General features: G+C 37.5%; 1 long non-coding RNA gene across 1 annotated transcript in view; it reads right to left on the bottom strand.

Annotated features, from left to right (window-relative positions):
• Window positions 1-27,044, bottom strand: part of LOC106997288 (uncharacterized) — a 276,798-nt gene that overhangs the window by 67,410 nt on the left and 182,344 nt on the right. Inside the window, exon 2 of the long non-coding RNA XR_013414946.1 lies at window positions 21,135-21,226. This is a non-coding gene — a long non-coding RNA (uncharacterized LOC106997288). The remainder of the gene's footprint in view (window positions 1-21,134; window positions 21,227-27,044) is intronic.

Raw genomic sequence — 27,044 nt, 5'->3', positions numbered from 1 at the left:
TCATTCTGGTTCAATCCCTACTTCCCATTGAGAAAACTGAGGCTCCTCATCGTCACACAATGTTTTGGTGGTACAAGGTCTGAGATCAGAATCAGTGTTAGACCCTCAGTATACCCTGCTTCATACAGAACTGGATTTTGTCTTTTTCCCTGAAAAGAGGGCCCTTTAAGGTAGGGAACGTCACACACCAGGGCCTGTCATGGAGTGGGGGGCTGGGGAAGGGATAGCATTAGGAGAAATACTTAATGCAAATGACGAGTCGATGGGTGCAGCAAACCAACGTGGCACATGTATACCTATGTATCAAACCTGCACATTGTGCACATGTACCCTAGAACTTAAAGGATAATAATAATTAAAAAAAGAGGGCCCTTAAAATTTCTGCCTGTCACAGGAATAGTATATACCATTCTCTGTGTGAGAAAGACAGATGGGAACTTTCCAGGTGAGTAACAAGTTTAACTTTTCATTCAACAAATGTCTAGAGGGGGTGAAGATAGACATGTCCATTTTATTCCACGTTGACCAGTAAATGACCTGGTGTACAAACTGCTCAGCAATTCTCATTTTGCAGATGAGAAAATAGAAGCCCTGTAAGTTGTAATGACTTAACCTGAGACCATATGGTAAAGAATATTTTCAGGGTGCAAACCCCTGTGTCTCTATTGTCAAAGCTTGCACTCCACATACCACTCTGCCTCTCCAAAGCCTCACACCATTTGCTTTTTAGCTTGGCACAGATCTTACTAAAATGTCTTTGTCCACTTTCCTACTTTGGTAATACAATGGAGTGGTCAGAGTTGAAGTCCTCATTGATGCATTGGGACCATGTTGTGCCACAGACAATTGTTCCTTAGCATGAATTTTTCTTGCACAGGTCAGTGCATGTAACTAACTTAAGGAGACAGGATTGTCCTAAATCTGCACTGATCACGGGGTATGTCCTTGAATATTGTTTTCCTCCTGATTTTAGGCATGTATCATGTAGGATCGATCCACATGTGGATGCACTTATGTCAACAAAAAGCATGCACAATTTCAAATATTCAGGCCTCGGTCTGCTCTTGCTCATAGCACCTCCACACAGCCAAGGCAGAATTCCCATTTGGGAACCAGAAGCTTTGCAAAGGAACTCCATTGGCATGTATTAGAATGCTGGTCGTTTTGACAGACCCAAGACTTCACTGAGCTCAACTACACACAGATAATAATGCTGAGTTTCAAATACAGTGAACGCGGAAGAAGAACAGATTGTTCCTCTGTGTAGTGGTTTCATTCTGAAGAACTCCTTTGAAGTCAAGGAAATGGATGCCTGCAACAGACAGAGAATGCAGTGGAGAATGGCACTTATGTGTCACTATTAAATACTTTCAGCTTGGCTATTTTTAAGTCAAAAGTCTTCAAATATGTCAAAGGCACTTGTTCTAATTAAGAATAAAGGCCATGGCAAGTGGTGATTTTTTTTTAACTAAGTCAGTTTTTTAGCTCTTTAAACATGACTGAATCCATATGGAAGCTTTTGTTCAATATGAAAACCATATTTTTCCATCTTCCTGAATGTCCAATCCAAATTTCCTCATGCTTAAATATTTTAATATATATACAGATAAGTAAACACATTGAATGTAAATATGTTTTTGTGTATCTGTGTGAGCTAATCCATGTATCGTGTGTTTATGTATGTATATGTGTATATCAAGTATAGAAAGCGTTCATTTTAAGGTCAGTTTGGAATGAAAAATTTAATATACTTTATTAGTAAGTGCCATAACTAGGATGTTTCTATTTCAATGTCAAAATACAGCAACAATAAAATTATAATAATTATGTTCCATTGAAGGTATCCATGATATTTGGACCAAAAAAAATTGCTTTCTTGACCTATTAGTGGTTTTCTCAGTATAGTAAATTATTTTTGGCCAACATGTTAAAGTAAAATTTTCATAACTACACACACACACATATACACTCACACAACCTGTTGCAGGATAATAAAAAGAGAAACTGCAGACCTTAGAAAGTAGTGTTGGAAGTACCAGTTGGAATATCCAAAAATTCACAAACCAAAGCCAAATTTTGAGTCACAAAACTATACAGAGATAGTATTACAATAAGGCTGGCCACCCAAGCCCCAAACATTCAAAATTCATTTGGGGCAGGACTTTTAAAGATGGGAAAAAACTGTGTGGAGGTAAAAGACAAAGCTGATCATGTCCTAAATGGAGGCTTTTTATTATCTCATGGTCTGTATTCAGTAATAGTTTCATTTATCTATTCGTTCATTTATTTCAAGCTATGCATTGAGCAACACCTCAATGTGCCAGGCAATATGTACAGTGGTTACAGTGATGAATAAGACAGAAAGGGCTTCTGCCTAAATAAAATTTACAGTTTAATGGCAAAGGCAGGCAAAGATGAAAGAAGTAAAATTATGGTAATTATGTTCCATTAAAAGTATCTATGATATTTGGACAAAGAAATTGCTATCTTAACCTATTAGTGATTTTCTCAGTGAAACGAATTTGTTTTGGCCAACTTGCTAAAGTAACATTTTTACTAGGGAAAGTATGACATATTTATCGAACAGCAAGAAATTCTGACCCAAATTCAGTGACCAAAGAAACACACATCAATGAGTAGGATGAGGAGAGATTATGGAGGCTTTCAAGAGGTATTCAGATTGGATTATGGCTGGAGGCTTAACCAATTTTTAATATGAATGATATGTAAAAATGTTGTTTGAGGGCCGGGTGCAGTGGTTCACGCCTGTAATCCTAGAACTTTTGGAGGCTGAGGTAGGCGGATTGCCTGAGCTCAGGAGTTCGCGACCAGCCTGGGCAACAAGGTGAAACCCCATCTCTACGAAAATATAAAAAATTAGCCAGGCATGGTGGCATGCGCCTATAGTCCCAGCTACATGGGAGGCTGAGGCAGGAGACCTGCTTGAACCTGGGAGGCGGAGGTTGCAGAGAGTCAAGATCGTGCCACTGCACTCCAGCCTGGGCAATACAGCGAGACTCCGCCTCAAAAAAAAAAATTAAATAAATAATAAATAATTAAATAAAATGTTGTTTGAGGAAACTGGTGTCATCATTGCAGGCAGGGAAGAGGTCAACTAGGCTTCCTGACACCCAAGATTAGGTAATGTTCACCTGATCCATGAAAATATATGATTCTACTCCTTCACTCTAGCCAACAGGTTTAAACTTACTTTTTCTTCTTTGTCTGCCTTTGCCATCAAGCTGTAAACTTCATGGAGGCAGAAGCTCTTTCTGTCTTATTTATCACTGTAACCACTATGCATATCACCTGGCACATTGAAAAGTTGCTCAATACATAGCTTGAAATAAATGAATGAATAAGTAAATGAAGCTATTACAGAATATAGACCATGAGATAATAAAGGTTTAAATTAAGATTATGGATATGAAAAGAGAGGAAGAAATATTGCAAACATTGAAAATTAGATTAGCGTGATTTTACATAGAAGATCCAAGAGGGGCTGATACAAAAATATTAACAGTTTGCATCTGTACAGTCCTTGATAATTTACATAGTATTTTCACAAATGACTTAACAATTTTGAACAACTTTGCCCCATGTTTTCAATCCCAAACAAACAAAATTATGTTGATGCTATTGAGGAAAACCAAGACTTGAGCTGCAGGACCAGTTGGAGGGACATGTTAAGTTCAGTTGTAGTCAGACTGAATTTGAAAATAAGTGAGAATATTGAAATGAAAATATCTAGTATTAAATTGAAAATATGGAACACTGACGTGAAAGAACAGGTCTGGAGATACGAACTGATTGCCTTTCAGGGCTGAACAAACAAACACTTTCAAGCAAAACCCACGTCAGTTTAATAATATGTTTCCACTCTCCAATTTTGAAAATTTCACTTTAGGTTATCAATTGCATTTTTCAATTTGTATATTCAAGTAGACTAAAAACTCCTATTAGCTTCAAAGCTAATACATTTCCAACTCCAAAAAAAAAAGAAATGAGATACCAGAAAAAATGACTGATAGGAGATAGGACTAAATTGCAGCTCCCACTCAGATGGACAGAGCAGCATATGGAGACCCACTTCATGAACTTTTGCTCCAAGAACTACTGAGGAACATACCAGGAAACCCAAGAGAATCCATAGACCCTTTGAAGGAAGGAGGTGGATGGCTATCGCGGGCTCTGTGAGACAGCTGAGAAACTGTGAGTCGGCTTTCTTTCTCAGCTGGGAGGCTTGCAGCCTTGAGTAAGTTCTCAGCCATGTTCACCGGCTGCCTGGAAATAAATTCAATGCTATTGGCAGGGCAAAGTGGGAGTGACACCGGCCTTTTGGGCTGGGGGCTGCATGGGAGTTGGGTGAGGCCTGTGGCTGCCCACTTTGCCCACTCCCATGATGACCTGGGTGACTCAACAGAGGCAGCCATAATCCCCTGAAAAACATAATTCCATTGGCCTGAGAACCACACCCCATCCCTCACAGCAGCCACAGCAAGCCCTGCCCAAGGAAAGTCTGAGCTCAGACATGCCTAAAACTGCTCCCACCTGATAGTCTTCCTTACCCACCCTGGTAGTCAAAGAAAAAGGACATAAATTCTTGGGAGCTCTACGGCCCCACCCACCACCTGTTCCTTCTTCTACTACCACAGCTGATGCACTCTTGAAAGAGCCACCTCCTGGCTGGAGGCCAACCAACCCAAAACCAGCACACTTAACAAAAATACAACCAAGAACCCTGACAGAATCCACTTCACTCCCAGTTACCTCCATGGGAGCAGGTGCTAGTATCCATGACTAGGAGATCTGAAGATGGATCACATCACAGGACTCTTTGTCAACACTCCCCAGTATCAGCTCGGAGTGCGGTAGCTCTTCTAGGTGGTTAGATCCAGAAAAGAAACAACAATCACTGCAGTTTAGCTCTCAGGAAGCCCACCCCTAGGGCAAAGAGGAGAGCACCACATCAAGGAAGCACCCCGTGGGAAAAAGAAACTGAACAGCAGCCCTTGAGTCCCAAATCTTCACTCTGACATAGTCTACCCAAATGAGAAGGAACCAGAAAAACAGTTCTGGTAACACAACAAAACAAGGTTCTTTAACACCCCCAAAAGATCACCATAGCTCACCAGCAATGGATCTAAACCAAGAAGAAACCTCTGAATTGCCAGGAAAAAAAAAAAAAAACAGAAGGTTGACTATTAAGCCAATCAAAGAGGCACCACAGGAAGGTGAAGTCCAACTTAAAGAAAAAAAAAATACGATATAGGATATGAATGGAAAAATCTCCAGTGACATAGATAGTATAAATAAAAAACAATCACAACTTCTGGAAATCAAGGACACACTTAGAGAAATGTAAAATGCACTGGGAAGTCTCAGCAATAGAATAGAACAAGCAGAAGAAACAATTTCAGAGCTCAAAAACACGACTTTTGAATTAACTCTGACAAAGACAAAAAAAAATTTTTTTAATGAACAAAGTCTCCAAGAAGTTTCAGATTATGCTAAATTACCAAAACTAAGAATAATTGGTGTTCCTGAGGAAGAAGAGAAATCTGAAAGTGTGGAAAACAGATTTGAGGGAATCATCAAGGAAAACTTCCCCAGCCTTACTAGAGATCTAGACATCCAAATACAAAAAGCTTGAAGAACACCTGGGAAATTCATCACAAACAGACCATCACCTAGGCACATGGTCATCAGGTTATTTATAGTCAAAACAAAGGAAAGAATCTTAAGAGCTGTGAGGCAAAAGCATCAGATAACCTATAAAGAAAAACCTGTCTGATTAACAGCAGATTTCATAGCAGAAACTCTACAGGCTAGAAGGCATTGGGCTCTATTTTTAGCTTCCTTAAACAAAACAATTATCAGCCAAGAATTTTGTATCCAGCAAAACTAAATTTTGTAAATGAAGGAAAGATAGTCTTTTTCAAACAAATGCTGAGAAAATTTGCCACTACCAAGTCAGCACTATAAGAACTGCTAAAAGGAGCTCTAAATCTTGAAACAAATCCCTGACATACACCAAAATAGAACCTCCCAAAAGCAAACATTTCACAGGACCTATAAAACAACAATACAATGAAAAAAATATAAGATATTCAGGCAACAGGCAACAAATAACATGATAATTAGAATAGTATGTCACATCTCAATACTAATGTTGAATGTAAATGACCTAAATGCTTCATTTAAAAGATACAGAATGGCAGAATGGATAAAGATTAACCAACAAAGTGTTTGCTGTCATCAAGAGACTCACCTGACACATAAGGACTCACACAAACTTAAGGTAAAGGGATAGAAAAAAAATATTCCATGCAAATGGACACCAAAAGAGAGCAGAAGTAGCTATTCTTGTATCAGGCAAAACAAACTTTAAAGCGACAGCAGTTAAAAAAGACAAAGAGAGGCATTATGTAATGATAAATGGACTCGTCCAACAGAAAAAAATCACTATTCTAAATATATATGCACCTAACACTGGAGCTCCCAAAGTTATAAAACAATTACTACTAGGCCTAAGAAATGAGATAGACAGCCACACAGTAATAGTGTGGGACCTTAATACTCCACTGACAGCACTAGACAGGTCATCAAGATGGAAGTTCAAAAAAGAAACAATGAATTTAAACTATACCCTACAACAAAAATGGATTTAACAGATATTTACAGAACTTTCTACCCAACAACTGCAGTATTTACATTCTATCCATCAGTATATGGAACATTCCCCAAGATAGACCATATGAGAGGCCACAAAACAAATCTCAACAAATTTAAGAAAATCAAAACTATAGCAAGTACTCTCTCAGACCGAAGTGGAAGAATATTGGAAATCAACTCCAAAAGGAACTCTCAAAACCATGCAAATACATGGAAATTAAATAACCTGTTCCTGAATAATCATTGGGTCAATGATGAAATCAAGGTAGAATTTTAAAAATTCTTTGAACTGAATGATAGTAGTGACATAACCTATCAAAACCTCTCAGATATAGAAACCAATATTACAAGTGATACCACATAAATACAAAAGATCATTCAAGGTTACTATGGACATGTTTACATGTATAAACTAGAAAACCTAGAGGCGATAGATAAATTCCTGGAAATATACAACCATCCAAGATTAAACCAAAAATAAATAGAGACTCTGAACAGACCAACAACAAGCAGCAAGATTGAAATGGTAATTTAAAATTACCATTTTAAATGGGAGCAGCTCACACTTGTAATCCCAGCACTTTGGGAGGCCGAGGCAGATGGATCACTTGAGGTCACAAGTTCAAGACCAACCTGGCCAACTGGCAAAACCTCATCTCTACTAAAAATACAAAAATTAGCTGTGCATAGTGGTGAGCACCTGTAGTCCCAGCTACTCAGAAGGCTGGAGAAGGGGAATTGCTTGAACCCAGGAGGGAAGCAGAGGTTGCAGTGAGTGAAGATTGTGCCACTGCACTCCAGCCTGGGTGACAAGACACCATCTCAAAAAAAAAAAAAAAAAAAAAGTTACCAACAAAAAAATTTCAGGACAGACGAATTCACAGCTAAATTCTATCAGACACTCAAAGAAGAATCGGTACCAATCTTATTGACACTATTCCAAAAGATAGCGATAGAGGGAATCCTCCCTAAATCACACTATGAAGCCGGTTTCACCCTAATACTAAAACCAGGAAAGGACATAACAAGAAAAGGAAACTACAGACCAATAGCCCTGACGAACAGAGATGCAAAAATCCAAATAAATAAATAAATAAATAAATATAAACAAACAAACTAGCTAGTCAGATCCAACAGCATATCAAAAAGATAATCCACCATGATCAAGTGGGTTTCATAGCAGGAATGCAGGAACAGTTTAACATCTGCAAGTCAATATATGTTGTACACCACATAAACAGAATTTAAAGCAAAAATCACATGATAATGTCAATAGATGCAAAAAAAAAAAAAAAAGCACTAGACAAAATCCAACATCCCTTTACGATTCAGCAAAATTGGCATACAAAGGACATACCTTGAGGTAATAAATGCCATCTATGACAAACTCACAGACAACATTACACTGAATGGGGAAAAGTTTAAAGCATTCCCCCTGAGAGCTGGAACAAGGCAAGGATGCCCAGTTTCACCACTTCTATTTAACACAGTACCAGAAGTCCTAGCCAGAGCAATCAGACAGAACTAGAAAAAAATCTTAAAATTCATATGGAACCAAAAAAGAGCCCAAATAGCCAAAGCAAGACTAAGCAAAAAGAACAAATCTGGAGGCATCACTTTACCTGACTTTGAACTATTCTGTAAGGCCATAGTCACCAAAACAGCATGGTATCGATATAAATACTGACATATAGACTGATGAAACAGAATAGAGAACCGAGAAATAAAGCCAAATACTTACAGTCAATTGATCTTCAACAAAGCAAACCAAATCGTAAAGTAGGGAAATGACACCCTATTCAACAAATGGTGCTGGGATAATTGGCAAGTCACACATAGAAGACTGAAACTGGATTCTCATCTCTCACCTTATACAAAAATCAACTCAAGGTGGATCAAAGACTTAAATCTGAGACCTGAAACCATAAAAATTCTAGAAGATAACATTGGAGTAACCCATTGGCTTACCCAGAGAGTGGGAGAAAATCTTCTGAATCTATACATCTGTCAAAAGACTAATATCCAGAATTTATAAGGAACTCAAACAAATCAGAAAAAAAAAAAATCCTATCAAAAAGTGGGCTAAGGACATGAACAGACAATTCTTAAAAGAAGATATACTACTGGCCAAGAAACATATTAAAATTATTCAATATCACTAATTATTAGGGAAATGCAAATCAAAACTGTAATATGATACCACCTTACTCCTGCAAGAATGACCATAATAAAAAATAAGAAATAATAGATGTTGGCATGGATGTGGTAAAAAGGGAGCACTTTTACACTATCGGTGGGAATGTAAACTTGTACAACCATTATGGAAAACAGTGTGGAGATTCCTTAAAGAACTAAAAGTAGATCTACCATTTGATAAAGCAGTTCTACTCCTGGATATCTACCTGGAGGAAAATAAGTCATACAAAAAAGATACTTACACACGCATGTTTATAGCAGCACAATTCGCAGTTGTAAAAATATGGAACTAGCCCAAATGCCCATCAATTAACGAGTGGATGAACAAATGTGATCGATAGATAGATAGATAGATAGATAGATAGATCTATAGATAGATATCTAAGTGTATATATATTAGCTATATAATGAGTACAAGCTATGTGACTGTACATAAATATACATCTGTACACACACACACACATATATATATATATATATAGAGAGAGAGAGAGAGAGATAGCACACAGAAACCACAGAGTGGCTTGTATACTGGTGGACCTAAAGTGGTACACATGATCGGGGTGACTTCCAGCAAATTTTTACTCTGGAATCAAGAACTTCTATATTTGCTGATACCTCCTTCCATAATGTAACTGAAACTGTACATAGCTTGCACTCATTTTAGCCAGCAGCAAAAAGCTTAGTCAAAATAAAGAAACTTTTCAAAGTTCAAAGAGAAAAATTAATTAAATAAAATAGGATACCATCAGCATTCCCATACTATAGGTGGGGAAACCATGGTATAGAGAGATTAAATAACTTTTTCAAATTACCCACCAGCAAAAGTATTCACCTTGTCTTCTCAGGATCCTCAGTACTGTGGTAGCCTTCTCTCCTTTCTTCTTGCATATTCTTTTTTTTCTTTTTTCCCTTAATCAAAACTTAACGTATTCTGTGTCCCCAGGACCTATCTAACAATATAATTAATTCACTAAAAAGAGCCAGGCCAAGTCATTTAGCTTAATGTGTCACATTTCCAAGACAGTATTTCTATTAAAGACCTTAAGTGTTTTAAAAGGAAAAAAAAGAAAAGAAATGGAGTTAAACATGTAAGCAATGTCCTCAAATCTAAGTTGCAGTCCTCCTACACTGATGAAGCTTGCTGACTAGGACTTACATTTCCATTGTAAAGTATCATTGTAAAAGTGCACTTTCTTCAGGGAAAAAGATACCCACAGCTTTCCCAGGGGTCAAGGGCAGTGCTATGTTTTCTTCACTGTGGGAATATTTTCTAGAAGCACCAAAAACAAACCAATGCCTGTCTCTTGCATACACATTACGAGGCCCTATTGCAGCAATGCATGTCAATTTAAATAAAGTTTATAATTCCCTTCCTTCTCTTTTTCTCCCCCACCTCTATCCAGGAATTGAATTTATTATCATGGTGCAATATACAAAACTTTCTAACCATGGTAGATAATTGACTGAGAAAAGATGAACTATGTATAGTTTACAAAATTAGAACTACCTAAGATTTCTATTCTTATCTGTGAACATATATATCCTTTACACTAGATTGATATTCTTATAATCTGGTTTTTTTTTTTAAGTTTCCACAACACTGCTTTTAAATTTTTCTTCGACTCTTCACTATGGAGCAAAATTTTAGTTAGGATTACTGCTTATAATTGACTCTACTGGTTTTCACACATTTAAAAAATATATATATATTGAAACCTGTCCATCAGACATTTTGCAATTTTACAAAACTTTGAAATAAAAGGTTTTCCAGAAGTTTTCAGAGTGAAAAATATGATCAAATAGTGTAAGCCAAAGCCAAGATTTCAACTTGAGACTTCGCCATTTTCTTGGGCTCTACGGCTATTAAGAAAAACATGGTAGGCAATTTGTAAAACTAAATGACATATTTTGGAAGAAAAAGTCCTTATATAAATTAGATTACCGTGACATTTTGCTGACATATGAACCACTAGAATATGGAATTTAACAGATGACATCTGACTCAAATCCTATCCAAGAAGTTTGTTATCGGAAGTAGCACAAATGCCTCCACATGGCACATGGCACAGGCTCACCTAGAGAATTTGCTAACACAGCAGCCTCTAAGGACAGCACAAAAGTGGTTCTCTTTTGAGTTTCAAAACCCTTCAGAGCATTGAGTGATATTTTTCAATCTTGTAAGCATGGCTTTTTCAGTGAGGCCTTTTCCTACTCTATATAAAATTCCATAACCCCTTCCTAATCTCTGAATGTTTCTCTGAAACACATGGTTCAGAATGCCTCTTCTTGTCTACAGGGACAGAATTTCTTAACTGCAGGTAGGAATGTCTTAGCATGGTGAGATACAAGAATGATATGGGAGGCTTCTCCCTTTCCTCATGTATTAATAAAACTGACTCTCTTATTTGTCTGCAAATAAGGGAAGAATTTAATTCCTACTGCATTCAAATGATTCTTAGAAAGATCTGTAGTTCATGACCCCGAATGAAGCAGGAAGACGCAGGGAGTAAGATGCTGGAAGGAAGAAAGGAATAAGAAAGAAATATATTCTTCAGGGTTTTACTAGGGTCATCTCTCTCCTTCCCATTTCCTTTTCTCCCTCCCATTTCCTTTTCCCTCCTTTCCCCTTTCCCCCTCCTCTTCCTCTTCCTTCTCTCTCTTCTTCTTTTCCTCTCTCTCTTTCTCTCTCTCTCTCTCTCCCCCCCCGTCTCTTCCCCACAACCCCCCACCTCTGAGAATAAGATTAGACCACAGGACCAGCAGAGAGGAATGTTGAGTCACAGAGCTGGGGTCATAAGCACACCAGCATCAGGACCAAAAAGTCACGAATGAACTGAGCTTTCAGATTCTGCTCATACAATAAATTCTTGCCAAAAAACAAAAATAAAAAATGTAGATTTTATTTCCCTTCTGGTTAGATCAGAATCAAGAGGAAGGGCACCTTTCTTTGGTCCCTTGCTTAAATCTTGTACTGGAAAACCCAAAGTGAAATCATTAGAACCATAGCCCATAGGGTATGGAATGCCATATTTGTCTTCCACAAGGCTAGAATTTTATTCGTTAATGCATTATAACTAGGTTCAAAATGGAACGGCTTAATGATTGTTCTTATATTTTTAATGCTATATGTTATTTAGGAACTAGTGCAGTGATCTCCAGAGTGGGGTACATAAACCACAGGAAGTCTAAGATAGCCCACTGAGGTACAAAAACAAGTTAAAAGTTACGTTGATTTTTATAACAAGAAGGAAAAAATAATCACAACTAACATTTAAAGTACAAATAATGGCATCTTCACTAGGTCCATACATCAAGTGCCACTTGTCGTGTTTAGAACATGGGGTCTCCAAAGGGAACGTTTTGTAATAAACAGGGGTTGACAGTGGAAACTTCAGTCACTGATCACTTTCAGCTTACAGAACGAATTGTCTAGACATAATTTCTCTAATCCTGGAAAAGTAGCTTTAAAAGATTTTTCAAGGCTGAAGATAGTGCTACTAATATAAGCAACAAGGAAATGCAGAACTAACTCTTCTTCTGCTTTGGGGAGAGGTTCTTTGCTAATCGCATCATGAGATTTTGAAAAACAATGGCAATTTTCATCAGATATGACAAGAAGTCTTGCCACTGAAACAATAAAAAAATTATTGAAAATATGGACTTATATCTAGCAGTATTGAGAATGAATTGTGCCATAAATGTATTAGCTAAAGATAATTTTTAAAAATCAGTCTTGTTTGAAAAGTTATTAATTTTTATGAAAAGTCTTATTCTAATAAAATATTAGATTTTTAAGAAACTGGAGTTTTTAAAATTCTATTACCTGCAAAATTCTCTCTAAAACTTCCCTGATACATGAAAAATTCCTGTGCTGAAATGCTAGTCTATGCCATTGTAGGAAAGCTCAAAATTATCAGAAAATTCTTCTTTTAACTAGTTGGATACTGTGTTCTTGTCATTTGTTTTTCTATTTCCCAGTCATTTAAATATTTTCCAGACTGAATATTGCCAGTTCCTGTCCTATAAGTACCATTTGTATATCCTTTGCTATACTAGTTTCTCATTTGTGGATAGATTCCAGTTTCTGTCTCTCCAACTCAAAAAACTCAACACATCTCTCAGGACTGGATCTAATCATTGTGGCAGGCAATAAAATAATTGTCATTCTTGCTCAGTTACTTCCCAAATATTAAATAAGAAACCATCAGGTACCAAGCACTTTTTTAAGGCACTGAGGTACAGTGATACAAAGTATATAAAGCCTTGCTATGATAGAACTTAGGCTCCAGTGAGCTGGCCACAGACAATTAGCTGGTAAGGAAAATAAATACATAAATAAACAAGAAAAATAAGATTTAGACATAGGAGCCAGACAGTGAAGTACAACAAGGTGATAGGTCAGAGAGTGACTTGGTGGCTAGTTTGAATTGGGTGGTCTGGAATAGCCTTGCTGAGGAAGGTTACATGTATACTAAGATCTAGAAGAACCTTCCACAGGAACAGCCAGTGCCAAGGCCCTAAGATAGGAAGCAGTTTAGCATTGAGAAACTGAAGCACATCTGGAGGGGCTGGAGTAGAGGGAGGCAGGGACAACAGTGCAAAATGAGACTGGAGATGCAAACAAGGACCAAATAATGAAGGACCTTGCATGACACGCTAAGAATATGTTATTTTGTGCTGATTTCATACTGAAGACCCTTAATGGTGTCAATATCAAATCTCTCACTGTCTTAAGTACTTACTGCTGTAAGCTCTCAGACTGCCATCTCTAGTCACAATACTGTGAGTTCTCTCAGCTCTACAAAGCATTGGCCATTGCCACATGGAGAGATGCATATAAAAGTTGTTTCTTCACAATCCAAACCATCTACTGATTCTTGCTACCTTAGCAGCTCATGATATGGCACTTCCTTGTTCAGTGCCTGGACAAAATAATATTTCTAAAGATTGTAAATTAAAATTGTAAGCTATTCCTGGAAACAGCAAAATGAGAAGATCTGATTAATCTCTAATATTCTGGTATTTGATATTCTTGACTGTCTTTTTTTTTTTTTAAGACAGAGTCTCATTCCCATCACCCAGGCTGGAGTGCAGTGACATCATCATGGCTTACTGCGGCCTCAACTTCCTAGGCTCAGGTGGTCTCCCACCTCACCCTCCCGAGTAGCTGAGACTACAGGCATATGCCACCAAGCCTGGCTAAATTTTGTACTGTTTGTAAAGATGAAGTTTCACTATGTTGCCCAGGCTGGTCTCAAACCCCTGAGCACAAGTGATCCTCTTACCTCAGACTCCCAGAGGGCTGAGATTACAGGTGTGAGCCACCACACCCAGCCTTGGTTGTTTTAAAGATAAAAAGAATAACAAGACAAATAGAATCAAGAGCTATCAAAATTAGGATAAGAATTTAAATTAATAATAGGAGTGGTTCAGTAAGCATATTTAAATTACTTCTCCTTGAAATGTCACTTAAGAATTTCAAATCCCTCATAGTTTCTTCCTCTGCAACCTCACTTTTAAAAATAAAATGTTCAGGTTTTCATTACTTACAACTTTATATTCATAAAAACAAGTATGTTTTCCGCTTGCACTTACAAAAGGAATTTTCTGACTTGTTTTCTTGTAATTACCATGCACTTAATCTTTGATTAATAGCTTATATGTTGACACATAGTTCATAGTTTTACACTTCTAAATCATTCTCTACTATAAATAAAAGATTTGTGTCAAAACTACACTTGGAGATTTTATTTTGAATTGATTATTAAAGCAAAGCTAGGTTCACTAGTAAAATATTGTTGAATCACAGGTGAACCTCATTTAACTGTATATTTTGGATTGATCTCCATCTTCTTAAAAATTACTATGTAAATTGATATTGTTGGAAAAACAATTAGAAACAGATTTCTAATCTGTCAATGATTAGAAATATACAACACTCTCCTAATTCATCCTTGCACATATGAACACATATCCTAAGGTACTTTTCCTTTTTGACAGTACATTGGCACATGGCTCACTCAATACTAATGATCACTTTTTACACTTATTAGTGTGACTGTGGAAAATTAACATTCAAGTTTATGTATAATAATAAACTAACTTTTGATGGAGTATTCCATGTACATTGGTTGTTGTGAACGGAACTGTGTCTACTAAAAAAAATTCATGCAAAGTCCAACCTCTAGTACTTCAGCGTGTGACTGTATTTGGAGAGAGGGTCTTTACAAAAGCTAGGAAGTTAAAATTAGCTCACTAGGGTAGGCCTTAACCTAATATGATTGGGGTACTTATAAGAAGAGGAAGTTTAGAGACAGACACGTACAGAGGGAAGATGATATGAAGACACAGGGAGAAGACGGCCGTCTATATGCCAAGGAGAGAAGCCTGGAGTGGATTCTTCCCTCAGAGCCCTCAGAAGGGACCAATCCTGTCAATGTCTTGATTTTGAACTCCTAGCATTCAGAACTTGGAGAAGATACTTAACTGTTGTTACAGCAGCCCTAGCAAACTAACACACTGGTTTACAACAAAGAGTCTGCAAAGATTAGAGACAGCTCATGTAATTGTGTGCCTTATGAGAAGCCATGTTCTGGCAATATATCTTTAAGAGCACATGAGGTAAATACCACAAGGTGACATAAAGGCTTTGAAATAACAAATTAAAGCCAAAGCAAACTTACTATCTTTTTGTAAATGGAATTTACTTTCACCAAATCTCATGGTCCTATAAAAGATGACATTTGTGAAGCATTCATTTTACCACCCATTGGCACTTCTCACAAAGATACTAAAATAAACTAGTAAAAGAGCTCTTAGTCTTTTCTAGGCATTGGCTACCATTAAAATCTTCATTTTATTTCTGCTCTTCTTTAACATGCCTTTTTTAAGAGTCCTTTAAAAAATTGTGTGGAGAGACTGCATTTTTATTACAAAAGGACTGAATAGAACTATTGATTCAGTACTTTCCTTTCTTCTCCATTGTCAACAATAATTGATGTTCCTATTGAAATGATGTGGTTTTAATTTGGGTTTGGGTTGCTAAGGGCTAAGGATAGCATGCAAATCAATAGAAGATTAAGGAACTATTGTTCCCACAAACCATAATCTGAGATAAACACCATATGACTTCATAAATCTAAGGAAATGTCTCTTAAAACTCTAATGCCAGGAGATTTTGGGCTGAGACGATGGGGTTTTCTAAATATACAATCATGTCATCTGCAAACAGAGACAATTTGACTTCCACTCTTGCTATCTGAATACGCTTTATTTCTTTCTCTTGACTGATTGCCCTGGCCAGAAATTCCAATACTATGTTGAATAGGAGTGGTGGGAGAGGACATTCAGATTTTGCATCCCAGGGATGAAGCTGACTTCATCGTGGTGGATAAGCTTTTTGATGGGCTGTTGGATTCAGTTTGCCAATATTTTATTGAGGATTTTCGCATCTATGTTCATCAGGGATATTGGCCTGAAATTTTCTTTTTTTGTTGTGTCTCTGCCAGATTTTAGTATCAGGATGATGCAGTCTCACAAAATGAGTTAGGGAGGAGTCCCGCTTTTTCTATTTTTTGGAATAGTTTCAGAAGGAATGGTACCAGCTCCTCTTTGTACCTCTGGTAGAATTTGGCTGTGAATCCATCTGGTCTTGGGCTTTTTTTGGTTGGTGGGCTATTAATTACTGCCTCAATTTCAGAACTTGTTATTGGTCTATTCAGGGATTTGACTTCTTCCTGGTTTAGTCTTGGAGGGTGTATGTGTCCAGGAATTTATCAATTTCCTCTAGATTTTCTAGTTTATTTGCATAGAGGTGTTTATAGTATTCTCTGATGGTAGTTTGTATTTCTGTGGGATCAGTGGTGATATTCCCTTTATTATTTTTTATTGTGCCTATGTGATTCTTCTCTTTTTTATTTTTTATTTTTTATTTTTTTGAGACAGAGTCTCGCTCTGCCACCCAGGCTAGAGTGCAGTGGCATGATTGGGGCTCACTGCAACCTCTGCCTCACGGGTGCAAGTGATTCTCCTGCCTCAGGCTCCCAAGTAGCTGGGACTACAGGCACACGCCACCACACCCAGCTTATTTTTGTATTTTTAGTAGAGATGGAGTTTCACCATGTTGACCAGGACAGTTTTGATCTCTTGACCTCATGATCTGCCTGCCTCCCAAAGTGCTGGGATTACAGGCATGAGCCACTGTGCCCGGCCCTCTTTTTTTCTTTAATAGTCTGGCTAGCAGTCTATTTGGTTAATCTTTTCAAAAAACCAACTCCTGGATTCACTGATTTTTTTCTTAAAGGTTTTTTTGTGTGTCTATCTTAGTTATTTCTTGTCTTCTGCTAGCTTTTGAATTTGTTTTCTCTTGCTTCTCTAGTTCTTTTCATTGTGACGTTAGGGTGTCGATTTTAGATCTTTCCCTCTTTCTCCTGTGGGCATTTAGTGTATGTAAATTTCCCTCTAAACACTGCGTTAGCTGTGTCCCAGAAATTCTGGTACATTGTGTCTTTGTTCTCACTGGTTTCAAAAAAATTATTTATTTCTGCCTTAATTTCGTTATTTACCCAGTAGTCATCCAGGAGCAGGTTGTTCAGTTTCCATGTAGTTGTGTGGTTTTCAGTGAGTGTCTTAATCCTGAGTTCTAATTTAAATCTGGGTGCTCCTGTATTGGGTGCATATACATTTAGGATAGTTAGCTCCTCTTGTTGCATTGATCCCTTTACCATTATGTAATGCCCTTATTTGTCTTTTTTTTTTTTTTTTTATCTTTGTTGGTTTAAAGTCTGTTTTATCAGAAACTAGGATTGCAAGCCCTGCTCTTTTTTGCTTTCCATTTGCTTGGTAAATATTCCTCCATCCCTTCATTTTGAGCCTACATATGTCTTTGCACGTGAGATGGATCAGCCCAAAATTTCCTTAAGCTAATAAGCAACTTCAGCAAAGTCTCAGGATACAAAATCAATGTGCAAAAATTGCAAGCATTCCTATACACCAATAATAGGCAAACAGAGAACCAAATCATAAATGAACTTCCATTCACGATTGCTACAAAGAGAGTAAAATACCTAGCAATACAACTTACAACAGATGTGAAGAACCTCTTCAAGGAGAACTACAAACCACTGCTCAAGGAAATAAGAGAGGACACAAACAAATGGAAAAACATTCCATGCTCATGGATAGGAAGAATCAATATTGTGAAAATGGCCATACTACTCAAGTAATTTATACATTCAATGCTATCCCCATCAAATTACCATTGACTTTCTTCACAGAATTACAAGAAACTACTTTATATTTCATATGGAACCAAAAAAGAGCCCATATAGCCAAGACAATCCTAAGCAAAAAAAACAAAAACAAAGCTGGAGGCATCACACTACCTGACTTCAAACTATACTACAAGTCTACAGTAACCAAAACAGCATGGTACTGGTACCAAAATAAATATATAGACCAATAGAACAGAACAGAGGCCTCAGAAATAATATCACACATCTACAACCATCTGATCTTTGACAAACCTGACAAAAACAAGCAATGGGAAAAGGATTCCCTATTTAATAAATGATGCTGGGAAAACTGGCTAATCATATGCAGAATACTGAAACTGGGCCCCTTCCTTACACCTTATACAAAAATTAACTCAAGATGGATTAAAGGCTTATATGTAAGACCTAAAACCCTAAAAGCCCTAGAAGAAAACCTAGGCAATACCATTCAGGACATAGGCATGGGCAAAGACTTCATGACTAAAACATAAAAAGCAATGGCAACAAAAGTCAAAATTGACAAATGGGATCTAATGAAACTAAAGAGCTTCTACACAGCAAGCACTTCTAGTCCTTGTAATACCAGAAGCACAGAGAAAAAATGACATTCAGATTTTCTCCAGAATTTTAGAGAAAGTTTACGCTCACATCCACTATGGAATTTTGAATGCTAAAACAAAGCAGCCTCTCCTCTCCATTGAGGAGTCCCATCATCCTATCCATAAAATTGGCAATTTGACACAGTTCTAAGTCAATCACTTCTCTCCGTAATACATAAGAAGTGACATTCTTCTATTCCTATCTAAAACAAAGATTAAGAGAATGAGGATAAAAACAGAGTTGAGGGTTCTGTTTGCTGCTGTCATCGAAGGGGAATATTCACTTAGTCAGAAGAGGGTGGCAGCGGTGGTTTTAGGGCATGGTGACACCCACTGTCATGTGTCTGGTCCCATCACTGTCCTAAGACAATGGTCTGTTTTGTATTAGGCTCAAGTCAAGTGACTATGATTATTTGGGATCTAGAGACTCTAGAGAAGGACCCTGGAAAGATCTGAGAAGAATATCACGTTCCTGGCTTAATGGGCTGGAATATGGAACCAGGCACAGACAGGACTAGGAACACTAATCAGGAACCCAAGGCAGAAAGCCAGATCACCACCCGAACAAACAAGGCAGCCTGTCTGCACCTGAGGCACTCACACTTACCCATGATTCTGAGCAACTACACCAAGCACCAAAGAGGTCAACTGTAGACCTAGGCCTAGGCTAGGCTTCTCCTGTACTAAGCAGAATGAGCTGATAGGTGTCAAGGCTCAGCCAAACTAGGGATAAAAGGCAGAGTGTAAGACTTTTGTCTGGTAGGTGAATAGCTATATTTGCATTTATGCTACTTTGCTTTACTATCAGAACAGGCCTCAGCCTTTTCACAAATCCTCAAAGTTTTACAAATTGCTAAGTCATGCACCCAACTTACTGAAATCAACTGAGGAAAAGTCACATTATCACTGAGCCCTGCCCATAGGTCAGTAGAAAATGATAAAAGGAGAGATTAGATGCAAAAACAAACAGGTATGTTTTTACAGAGCTGTCTTGTTTCAAGAATAAAGTTCTTTTAGGAGAAGGCTTATTCAAATTTTTTCTATAAAGAAAAAAGCTAGCTATTGCAAAAAGATACTTGTGGAACTTATATTAAAATAAGCCCAGTAATCAAAACATACTTTTAGAAGATTCTTGAAAATATTACAACATGTAGGAACCCTAACACAATCCAGTCTAATCCATCCGTTTTGCTTATGAGAAAACTAAAGTTCAAAGAGATTATTTTTGGTGGCTCATGCCTGGAATCCCAGAATTTCGGGAGGCCAAGGTGGGTGGATCACTTGAGGTCAGGAGTTCGAGACCAGCCTAACCAACATGGTGAAACCCCATCTCTACTAAAAATACAAAAACATGGTGGTGCCTGCCTGTGATCTCAGCTACTCTAGAGGCTGAGGCACGAGAATCACTTGAACCCAGGAGGTGGAGGTTGCAGTGAGCTGGGATCCGGGGCCATGCCACTGCACTCCAGCCTCAGCCACAGAGCAAGACTCCCTCTAAAATAAATAAATAAATTAATTAATTAATTTAAAAAAACAGATTATTTCTATTATATCATTTGGCAAAGGAGGTAGATTTAGGTAGATAGGGAATGATACCAGATGGAAATATGGATCTACACAGGAAAATGAAGATCACCAGAAATGTAACAACAAGGATGAATATATTTATTGAAAATATCCTGTAAAAGAAAGGATTTGAAAAATCATTCTAAGATAAACAAAAGCTGAAAGAATTTGTCAGCATCAATCTGCACTAGAAGAAATGCTAAAGGCTATTCTCCAAGCTGCAGGAAAAAAATGTTATCAAATAGAAACTGAAATATACCAGGATTGAAACCCACTGGAAACAGTAAATAACAAATACATTTTTATTGTTGTTCTTATAATTTCCTTAAAAGACAACTGACTATTTAAGGGAAAAAAAAGGCATTAAACAGTGGACTTTTTATGTTATATGCAAAAAATGGCACAAAAATAGCATCAAGGATGGGTGGAGTGGAAAATGGAATTAAACTATTATAAGGTTATTGCAATGAGAAGTGTTTTAAGTGTAGTTATATTAAGTGTAAGTTATATTAAGTGTAAGTGTTAACTAGGAACTATGAAGTGTGAAATAGTAAACATTGATAAGTTTTAGGGCTAGAACAACTACTAAATATTAATAAAAAGTTTAGCTAAGAAGCCAATAGAGCAAATAAAATAAATCCTAAAACAAATTAGTTAATTCATTAATAAGAAAATGGTATGGCAAGCAAAGCTGGGAGCAAATATTTGAAATACATATATTCAAAAACAGCCTATATTACAATACATAAAGAACTCTTACAAGTCAGTAATAATAAGACAAATAATGCAATAAAAAAGAGAGGCCAGGCATAGTGGCTCATACCTGTAATCCCAATGCTTTGGGAGGTCAGGATGAGAGGATCGCTTAAGACCAGCAGTTTCACACAGTCAGGGCAAGACATCCAGGCCCCATCTCTACATAAACAATAAAATAAAATAAGTTAAAAAATTTTTTAAAAGGGCAAAAAACTTGAACAAGCAAAAGAAGAAATACAAGTAGCCAACAAGTACATGAAAAGATGCTCAAGGTCACTAGTAATCAGAGAAATGCAAATTAAAATTGCAATGAGACACTACTTCAAACCCACTCATATACATATATGACCCAACAATTCTGCTCCGAAGTATTTAATTAAAAAAATAAAAATTTATAGTCACAGAAACATTTGTATATGAATGTCTACAGCAGTTTTATTCATAAGAGCTAAAAACTACAAACAATCCAAATGTACATTAACAGCTGAATGAATATGCCAATTGTGATATATTCACTCGATAAAATACTGGTCAGCAATAAAAAGGAACAAATACCGAAAGGTGCAACAACATGAATCAATTTCAGTGACATTACATTGAACAAAAGAAGCCAAGTACAAAAGAGCATATGTGGTATGATTCTGTGTATATGAGATTCTAGAACAGGTAACATTAATCTATAATGATCGAGATCAGAGCAGTGCACTGCAAAGGGGCATGAGATAAATTTCTGGGGTTATGGAAATGTTACCTGTTTTGATCAGGACGGTGGTTACACAAGGGCATACATTTGTCAAAGCTTACTGAACACTGAAAATGGGTGCATTTTCTATCACATAAATTATGCTTTGATAAATCTGATTAAAAATAAAATTAAAATGTGCTCTGAGCAAAATATTGACATTAACAGTTCTTGTCCATGCTCCAACAATAACCATCTGTTTCATTTTAGCCTCCCCACGTTTCAATATCCTGATGAGTAAGATGAAGTAGTTGAAATGAATTATTTGTAAGCTCTCTTCCATTTGAACTGTTTCCAATGCTAAAATTAACATAAGCCAGGTACCAGCCATAAAGTTTCCATACCTCGTGTTATTCATGTACCTTATATGTATAAAGATATGTGTATATAGTGAGGCAGGAGAATAGGATCTGGAGGCAGGGAACCTAAGGCCAATTCACACTGACTTCCTAGAACTAAATCAAAAGGAAAACCCCAAGTTACCACACCTAAGTAACCAAAGGACCACAGGCTACTTTCTTTGCAACCTCCCCCCTGCCCTTTTTCTGCGTGGCAGATGGAAAATTGAAAGTACCGCTGATTGGTTGCTTTCCACAACCAATCAGACATTTGCATAGGGTGTAACCTTTGTAACATCACTTCAGTCTCTGACTGGTTGCTTTCCACAACCAATCAGACTGATTGCTGGCCACTACTTCATTTGCATGGGGACTACACTAAGTGTCCAATGGGAAACCTCTAGAGGATATTTAAACCCCAGAAAATTCTGTAACAGGGCTCTTGAGCCCCTATGCTCTGCCCACTCCAACCCTCCGGAGTGTACTTTCATTTTCAATAAATCTCTGCTTTTGTTGCTTCATTCTTTCCCTGCTTTGTGCATTTGTTCAAAAGCCAAGAACTTGGGCACCCTCCACCAGTAACAATAGCATATATATCTACACACATATACACATGTGTATGTATACAATACATACATTTAGATATAGTATAAGCTTCCTTTTTATTTGACATGCTAACTTAATAGTATTGATATTGTAAAATATCAAAAATTTGGCGTTTTTATTTTATAATGACTGGATATGGTGTTAATTGATCTTTGCAACCACTATGAGTTAAGAATTGCTTATTTTGACTGCATTATTATAAATAAGGCCAACTTTAGCTTCTGTGATATTCTTTGGAGTTCAGATTAGATCATAGGTTCTGGAAAGGTTTTCTTTCTTTGAGACAGAGTTTCACTTTTGTTGCCCAGGCTGGAGTGCAATTGTATGATCTCGGTTCACTGCAACCTCCGCCTCCTGGATTCAAGTGATTCTCCTGCCTCAGCCTCCCGAGTAACTGGGATTACAGGTATGTGCCACCACGCCCGGCTACTTTTTTTTTTTTTTTTTTTCTAGTACCAACAAATAAATGTTATCACTCTCTTCACACTCAGATTTTATCAATTTACACTATTTACATTGCATCATTAGCAGGCTTATGAACAAACACAACAGTCTCTGGTAAGCGTATACAATCAAGTGGAGTGTGCAGAAATGCTTTGGAATACTAGAGAATGAGCTACAAACCAAAAATTCTGGAAATGTTGATCAGGCTGGTCTCAAACTCCCGACCTCAGGTAATCGGCCCGCCTCGGCCTCCCACAGTGCTGGGATTACAGGCATGAGCCACCATGCCCGGCCTGCAAAGGTTTTCTTGAACAGTTCTACTGTTTAGAACAAGTGAGCATCACATGCTGCCATTGACTTTTTCAGAATCACAAGAAGCATTTAGCACCCTTCATCCATGCGCATCAACTATGTTCACACACATCCTGGTCATAATTTATTGAGCTTGCAGTATTAGGGCATCAGAACGAAATAAATCCCAAAACATTAAAGCTGGGAGTCTTGAACTTATCTGTTTATAAGGATCACCTGCTCTCACCCCCAACAGACCAAGTGAGTGAAAATTCCTGGGAAGGCTTGGGGTCTATATTTTTTAAGTACTGCCCTTCCTCATCCCACACCATACACAAGGACTTTTAAGATCAGGCAAGTCTGGGAAACACAGGCATAATGTGAGAAACCATAGAATTTACACCAGAGTCTTGGCAGGTCTCTTCTCAAAGACATTTGATGCATTTAATGTGCTTGGATTTGGATTACCTCTTTCTCTAAAGTCTCACTGGTAATTAGAGAGAAGGAGGTGGGTGGCAAATTATAACCAGACAGCCAGATTCTGAAGCCAAGGGAGACAGTGCTGTGGTGTTGTCTCCAGTTATAGCTAAGTGGGCCTAGGTTTAGCATGGTCACGCAATCACCTCGACATCGAGCAGATATTCCAACCCAGATCCAACACATCAAAATAAATCATGGCATTTTTCATGCAAAATAGCCAGAAGGTGCACTTGCAAAGCAAAGGCCCTAATATAAACAAATGCTCATGTAGATATTGGGTATGTATCCGACAGCCAAATATTGGAGCTATGCAGAGCAGCTAGAAGAGTGGACCGCAGGCAGGGTGGCAAGTCCAGAAGACAGCTCACTTAAAACATCATTTTTAAAACGTACATTCTTAAAGCCTTAAAGACAAGACTCAAATCTGATCCAGGAATAAGTGTAGCTGCCATCTCTAATTTAAAAGGCAGGTGATAATCTCATTTTCCAGCCCTCCTGTCATGTGAAGGTTGTTTATCTTTCCATAGATACATAACCTACCAGTATCCAGGATTCCGCAGGGGCCTGGAAGGCATATACAGTGGCTACATAAACAGGATCAGGGGATCGAAGGACAAGCTTATTAGTCCGCTGGTCCAGAGGGAATCAGTACAGCTTAATCTTCTCAAAATCCCCTTTGCTCAGTTTCTTATGTAGGTTTAACAGTGACTAAGGAAACAGGAAGTCACTAGAGAGTAATGAATCTCCCCAAAGTATGTGTGCCTCTCTGACCAACTTCAGTGGGGTTGGGGTGTAGAGGAAAATTTAGATATTCCAAAACTGACATACGGAAAGTTTGATCCAAAGCTCTCCCTCTTCCTGGTTTATAAACAGACAGTTTCAGAGGGACCAGCTGGTCCAGTCCCAGGAAAACTTCAAAAACATCATACTAGGAAAGGAGACAATATCCAAAAGATTATCTGTGGAATCAGCTGAGATTGCTTTTTATTGTAAAAATTCTGGAAATTCTTTAGCAAATGTGCTAGAAACATTCTTAAAATATCTAAACCTGTAAAAGTTTTTCTACTTCTGTAACATTGCTTGGTCAACCAGGATTCTCTAATTCAATAATTTCCAATCCTAGCTGAATGGCAGGTCTTTTTAAAAATACATATTCTAAGCCCCATCCTAATCCAGTGGTCTTGGATGAGATCTGGAAATATGTGTAGTAGAAACCCCGACAAAATTATAACTAGCATACAATTTGCTCAGCCCAAAAGTTTCATAAAGCAAAAAATCTGAACAAAATATGACATATGTACATCTTTAAGGTATAATCCTTTATATGAAACTAAAATATAAACATATGCATTTGACAGACTTTTTATGTCAAGTATGGACTTTTTCTTATAGAAGTCTACTGATTAAACAGTAAAGCCATCTTTCTTGTGTATTTCACACAAAAAGACAAGATATACAGTCTCCAGTTTTAGTTTCTTTGGAGTGAAGCCTTCAAGACTTTGTAAAGAAACAGGAGCCTAACGTCTTAGATTTTTACAATTTTTTTTATCACTTACAGTTGTCTTGTCCACATACAACAACAAATAAACGGTATCACTCTCTTCACACTCAGATTTTATCAATTTACATTATTTACATTGCATCATTAGCAGGCTTATGAACAAACACAATAGTCTCTGGTAAGCGTATACAATCAAGTGGAGTGTGCAGAAATGCTTTGGAATACTAGAGAATGAGCTACAAACCAGGATTAGTCAGTTTGCTGTGGTAACCCGTGAACATCTCACTGAAGTAAAGGAGAAAGTTTGTTAAACAAGTAAGTCGAAAAAGACTCATTCATTATCTCTGTACAATATTTCTGAAGAGCTCTACACATAAGCAATTATGGTGGTTATCTAAGTTTGAGAAATATTACCCTATATCAGAGTTTCTCAAACTGAAATGTGCATACAAATTCCCTGAGAGTCTTATTAAAATGCAGATTCTAGAGATCAGTATGTCTTGGGTGGAGCCCCAAAATCTAACAGTCTCCTAGCTTTCATCAAAGAACTCTAAATGAGATCTCTACTATGCCACATGTTTTTATCAGTTGTGGCAGCAAAATTGTAGTTGAAAGTGAATTTTTCTTGCATTTTAATCTTTTATAATTAAATAACTTCAATTTTTTTAAACAGAAGAGTTTCTTGACCAATTATTCCCAATAACAATGTAAGATTTTTTCATTTTTTCCAACCATTCTTTGGTTTAGTAGAAAGAAGTGATAGGGAGCAGTAACAAAATATGTTTTCATTTTCTACTGATGTCAACATTACCAACTCTGTCTCTCTGTCCACACAGTAAAATACAAGTTGAACTATTTGTTCTTATAACTTTTGGCTTACAGGGGGAAAAGTTACCTTTGTAGAAAACTTTATAAGGATGCCTGCTTCTAACTCTCTCTTCCCAATCTTGCTGTACAATTTGGATTTAGCTAATGACAGTAGCTAATAGAAAACCAAAATGAGTGATTTCTTGGCAGCAAATGCCTCCCTGATGAATCACCATAGAAAAGATAGCACTGGAGTTTAACGGTGGGATGAGCAAAAAGTAGAGGCAGTGCTGACAGGTTTTCTCCTGCTGCAAGTGGCTTATTTCAACTGTCAACACGTCACATAAGAAATTTATAGTGAGTCCTATTTCCTCCCATTCCTATAGCTCCTAGCATTATTGCCACTTGATCAGACCCATTTTTCACAATCCACAGCTTTTCTCTAAAACCAGCCACCAAATTCTGATTGTGATACGCTCACCCACTGGATGAGATTATAGGGACTGACATCACTATAAAAGGACGATTTGCTCCAGGTGGCCTGAGAGGAAGCAAGTTTGAACCTGTGCACTGAAAGGGCGAGGCTGGGTTTCTATAGAGGTTAGAAATGCAGTCCTCAGTTGTCAAAAGGCCTGCCAGCACTAGTGTGCATAGTCACAAAGAGAAAATGAACACAGCTGGCTCTCCCCATGAGCCAGGATGCTCTACAAATACCTCATCTTTACTATTGACATCATTTACTATTGAAAATCCACGGGTGAGATCTTA

The sequence above is a fragment of the Macaca mulatta genome, chromosome 3, assembly GCF_049350105.2.
Source record: "Macaca mulatta isolate MMU2019108-1 chromosome 3, T2T-MMU8v2.0, whole genome shotgun sequence".
NCBI lineage: Eukaryota > Metazoa > Chordata > Mammalia > Primates > Cercopithecidae > Macaca > Macaca mulatta.
Note: the sequence above shows the minus strand (reverse complement) of the source record. Positions and strands in the feature narration are given on the sequence as shown.